Source organism: Lathyrus oleraceus, chromosome 7 (genome assembly GCF_024323335.1).
Source record: "Lathyrus oleraceus cultivar Zhongwan6 chromosome 7, CAAS_Psat_ZW6_1.0, whole genome shotgun sequence".
NCBI classification, from domain to species: domain Eukaryota; kingdom Viridiplantae; phylum Streptophyta; class Magnoliopsida; order Fabales; family Fabaceae; genus Lathyrus; species Lathyrus oleraceus.
The window spans coordinates 423,258,927-423,265,093 of record NC_066585.1 but is presented as its reverse complement, the minus strand read 5'-3'; positions in this window follow the sequence as shown (position 1 = coordinate 423,265,093).

The window sequence follows — 6,167 nt, the reverse complement described above, 5'->3', positions numbered from 1 at the left end:
TGTTTTATGTCTCTAACTTTTGCCTGGATCACCCTTTTGGGTTTTCAATCCACCGAGACGCTCATTTTTGCCTAAGATGCCCTTTCGGGTTTTTAACTTAGCGAACTGTTCTTTTATTTTTAGGAGAAGTATTTCTTGACTGCATCGACGTTCACAGGACGCGTGTACTCTTCACCATCCATAGTTGTAAGAATCAAAGCACCGCCTGAAAAGGCTCTCTTAACAACATATGGGCCTTCATAATTCGGAGTCCATTTGCCCCTAGCATCAGGTTTGAAAGATAGAATCTTCTTGAGCACAAGGTCACCTTCTCTGCACACGCGAGGTCTGACCTTCTTGTCAAATGCTTTCTTCATTCTCTGCTGATATAACTGACCATGACACATGGCAGTCAACCTCTTCTATTCAATCAAATTCAGCTGGTCATACCTGGTCTGACACCATTCCGCTTCTGCCAACTTGGCTTCCATCAAGACACGCAATGATGGGATCTCAACCTCTACGGGGAGCACAACTTCCATGCCATAAACAAGTGAGAAAGGGGTTGCCCCTGTTGAAGTGAGGATGCATGTACGATACCTGTGCAAAGCAAATGGGAGCATCTCATGCCAATCCTTGTACGTCACAACCATCTTTTTGATGATCCTCTTGATATTCTTGTTTGCAGCTTCAACAACCCCATTCATCTTGGGTTTGTAGGGAGAAGAATTATGATTTGCAATCTTGAAGTCTTTGCAAAGAGATTCCACCATATTATTATTCAAGTTAGATCCATTATCAGTAATGATCTTACTCGGCACACCATACCGGCATATAATCTGATTCTTGATAAACCTCACAACAACTTGCATGGTTACATTCGCATACGATGCCACTTCAACCCACTTTGTGAAGTAGTCAATTGCCACCAAAATGAAATGATGTTCGTTCGACGCTTTAGGCTCAATCATACCAATCATATCGATTCCCCACATGGAGAAGGGCCATGGGGAGGAAACGATGTTCAACAGTGTCGGAGGAACATGAATTTTATCTGCATAAATTTGACACTTATGGCACTTCTTCACAAACTTGCAACAGTCAGATTCCATTGTCATCCAATAGTAACCTGCTCTCAACATCGTCTTAGCCATAGCATGTCCATTGGAATGAGTACCAAAGGAACCTTCATGAACTTCAATCATCAATAAGTCTGCTTCGTGTCTATCCACGCATCTGAGCAGAACCATATCGAAGTTTATATTGTAAAGCACATTGTAAGACCCCAATTTTGACCCTAAGATCCTGAAGGAGAATTGCCATCCAAGGCGCAGCGGAATTTAAAAATTTCTCCATTTAGTGATCCTTACGAATGGACATGATCAGTGATAGAATCGTTACCTCTTGTGGCGATTCAAACCTTTGGTGCAGATCTCTTGTTACGATCAAAACCTTGGATACAAATCCACGGGGCGATCATAAACATTGAACGATGACAACGTCTCTACTCAGTCCACACGAACAGATTCCTTCAACCGCAGTGCTAGCTGTTATGAATGAAGGCTTTGAGTGAGAGAAAGAGAGATACGAAATTCCAACTCTTCAGTTGTGTTGTATTCCCATGTTATGCTTCTGCATAAGAGTTCTATTTATAGAACCACTTATATGGGCTTCAAGCCAAAAAGCCCACTTAAGTGCATTTTGCCCATATCTCATAATATGCCAAAATCACTTAAGTATTTGGTACCTTACCATATTTCGTATTCTACTTAAGTACACCGTACCTTACGACATTCCTTAGTTACTCTATCTCTCATCAATCCGTCCTTTGTGTGTGACCCTATAGGTTTTCGTGGCGTTGGCAATTATATTAAATCACGCATTTAACATAATAAACAGTGAGCGGTATCTAGCAACACATCACTGCTACCCAAGTCACGAAAATGTCATGTGATCTGACAAAACCTCCTGTGATAATAATTATGTGTATAATTACCCCTTTGCCCTTATGTCTATATTAAACACAAGGTATAGACCGTGTCATCCTTGTCCAGTTCAATATTGGCCCCATAGACATTTATCATGTTACGCAGGATGGGCAAATTCCTTCTAGGACACTCATGTCCCTTAGCATGCTTTGTGGAGTACCCATCAACTGTCTTTATGGTTATCCAGTAACGGACAACGTTGGATCAACAATAAAGCACTCGACTCTACATCTAGGATCCATAGTGGTTTTAGGTCGAAGAGTGGTATACACACCATTATCACCATGAGAATAACTTATGACACTTTGCATAACTTTCGATATAGTATTCTCATAGCGGGTCAATCCGGTATAAATATTACTCTTAATATTCATACCTATGTTTAAGACTTGATAACTCTTTATCCATGATCCATGAGATGTGATCGTCAGTCTACAAACATAATAATCTTAATGCTTTAATGTTATCCCACTTCACAATAAAGCTCGACTACGGATACTTTAAGAATAGTGTCCTTATGTTTAATGTGGTTTCATGATCAAGTCACACTTGATGCATTAAACGGACTAGCTATTCTAGGGACTTTATTAAACAACCGTAATAAAGAAAAAGCCTTTTATTATTAATAAATAATTCGATACAAGTACCAAAAGTATTGGTCTCTAGAGCTTACACCAACAATCTCCCACTAGCACTAGAGCCAATCAGGCATTCCCCTAATGCCCATTGATCTAGTATGGCCATCATGCTTCTGCAGCGCAAGAGGCTTTGTCAGTGGGTCAGCAATATTGTCAAGTGTAGGTACTTTACATATTTTCACATCTCCTCTATCTATTATCTCTCGAATGAGATGATAACACTTAATTATGTGTTTGGATCGTTGGTGAGATCTAGGCTCCTTAGCTTGTGCGATAGCACCATTGTTATCACAATAGAGACCAATGGGATCCATAATGCTAGGGACTATGCCAAGTTCACTAATGAACTTTTTGATCCAAACAGCTTCCTTTGCTGCACTTGAGGCAACAATATACTCGGCCTCGGTTGTAGAATCAACAACTGTATCTTGCTTTGAACTTTTCCAGCTCACAGCGCCAGCGTTCAAGGAAAACACATAACCAGATTGCGATCTAAAGTCATCCTTATCTGTCTGGAAGCTGGCATCGGTGTAACCAATTACAGCCAACTCTTCCTGACCTCCATATATCAAGAATGATTCCTTAGTCCTTCTCAAGTACTTAAGGATATTCTTAACAGCTACCCAATGGGCATCACTAGGATCAGATTGCTACCTACTCATTGCACTCAACGCATACGAGACATCTGGTCGAGTACATAACATGGCATACATGATAGATCCTATTGCAGATGCATATGGAATCTTATTCATGCGATCCCTTTCTTCCTCAGTTGAAGGGGATTGTGTTTTTGATAGACACATGCCATGTTGCATAGGTATGAATCCTTTCTTGGAATCATGCATATTAAAGCGTCTCAGCACTTTGTCTATGTATGTACTCTGACTTAGGCCAAGCAGTTTTTGTAATCTATCTCTATAGATTCTGATTCCTAATATATAGGCTGCTTCACCTAGGTCCTTCATAGAAAAGCATTTCCCCAACCAAGTCTTTACTTGTTGCAGGGTAGGGACATCGTTTCCAATGACTAATATGTCATCTACATATAATACCAGAAAATGATCGTGCTCCCACTAACCTTCTTGTAGACACAAGGCTCATCTTCGTTCTTGATGAATCCATATTGTTTTACCGTTTCATCAAAACAAAGATTCCAGCTTCTGGAAGCTTGCTTCAATCCATAGATTGATCTTTGTAGCTTACATATCTTTTGGGCTTCTTCTGGTAAGTCAAATCCTTCAGGCTGTGTCATGTACACATCCTCAAGAAGATTTCCATTAAGGAAAGCAGTTTTGACATCCATCTGCCATATTTCATAATCATGATATGCAGCGATAACAAGTAAAATCCGAACAGATTTAAGCATTGCAACTGGTGAAAAGGTTTCATCATAGTCAACCCCATGAATTTGTTTATATCCTTTTGCAACCAGTCTTGCCTTATAGGTATGTACCTTACCATCCATGTCAGTCTTCTTTTTGAAGACCCACTTGCATCCTATAGATTAACTCCTACAGGAGGCTCTACCAAGGTCCAAACTTGGTTTGTGTACATGGAATCTATTTCGGATTTCATGGCTTCTAGCCACTTCTCAGACTCGGGACCAGTTATGGCCTCTTGGTAGGTCACAGGCTCATCTTGATCCATGAGTACTACATCACCTTGATCTGTTATGAGATATCCATATCTCTCAGGTAGGTGATGTATCCTGCCTGACCTACGCTGGTCTTGTTCTACTTGAGCAGGTTGCTCTTCCATAACCAGTTGTGTTTCCTGCTCTAATTCCTCCATAGGTGTATCGATGCTTTGTGATTCTTGAATTTCTTCAAGCTCTACTTTCCTCCCACTGGTTCCTTTGGAAATAAAATCCTTTTCTAGGAAAACTCCAGTTCGAGCGACAAACACTTTGCCCTCAGAAGGATTGTAGAAGTAATATCCTCTTGTTTCTTTAGGATACCCCACAAATAAGCATTTGTCAGATTTGGGCTCAAGCTTAGTTGAAATTTGTCGTTTCACATAAACTCCGCAAGCCCAAATCTTCATGTAAGACATATGCGGTCTCTTACCACTCCATATCTCATATGGTGTCTTATCAACCTTTTTGGATGGAACACGGTTAAGTGTGTAAGCTGCTGTCAACAGCGCATGTCCCCAAAAGGAGCTTGGAAGATCGGCGTGACTCATCATGGATCGGACCATGTCCAGCAGGGTTCGATTTCTTTTCTCATACACACCATTCCATTGGGGTGTTCCAGGAGGAGTGAGTTGGGATAGGATCCCACACTCTTTCAGATGGTCATCAAACTCTAGGCTTAAATACTCACCACCTCGATCTGATCGAAGAGTTTTAATATTCTTACGTAGTTGGTTTTGTACTTCACTCTTGAATTCCTTGAACTTTTCAAAGGACTCTAATTTATGTTTCATTAAATACACATAACCATATCTACTGAAATCATCAGTGAATGTGATGAAGTACTGAAAACCTCTTATGGCTGGTATGTTCAGTGGTCCACATACATCAGTATGTATGAGGGCCAAAAGATCATTAGCTCTTTCACCTTTTCCTATGAATGGAGACTTTGTCATCTTTCCAATTAAACAAGATCTGCATGTCTCATATGATTCATAATCAAAAGAGTCCAAGAGTCCATCTTTATGGAGTTTGGAAATGTGTTTCTCATTTATGTGGCCTAATCAAAAATGCCAAAGGTAAGTTGGATTTAACTCATTAGGTTTCATCCTTTTAGTATTAATGTTATAAACTGGCATCTCAAGATCAAGGACATATAATCCATTGTTCATTTGAGCAGTAGCATAGAATATATCATTCAAATAAATTGAACAACAATTGTTCTTTATTATGAATGAAAAACCGAACTTGTCCAAACAAGAAACGGAAATAATATTCCTGCTAATTGCTGGTACATAATAACAATTCTCTAACTGAATTATTAAACCATTAGGTAAAGTCAATTCATAAGTTCCTACGGCTAAGGCAGCAACCTTTGCTCCATTACCAACTCGTAGGTCGACTTCACCTTTTGCCAATTTTCTACTCCCTTTTAGTCCTTGCGCATTTGTACAAATGTGAGAACCGCATCCAGTATCTAATACCCATGATGCAGAAGTAGACAAATTTATTTCAATAACAAAAATACCTGAAGTTGGAGTCTCTACTCCACTCTTCCTATCTTCCAGGTACTTTGGGCAGTTCCTCTTCCAGTGTCCGGTCTTACCGCAATGGAAGCAGGTGCCTTATTTTTCTATGCCTCCACTAGGCTTTAAAGCAGCACTAGTGGGTTTGGGTTTGGCAACTTCCTTGCCTTTCCCTTTATCATGTTTGAGGACAATCCTCAGGTTTTGGTACCAATCCAGGAAATTTGTCCCAGACAATTTTTCCTTGTCAAGGTTTGATCGCAATATGTTGTTAGAGGTGTTTGTTGTCATGGTAATCTACATAAGGATTAATGAAAATATAAGTATCATTGACATATTTAATTAGGCTTTTAATTAAATATGCTCCCACTATTTTACTCAAAACAAATGACCCTCATCACTT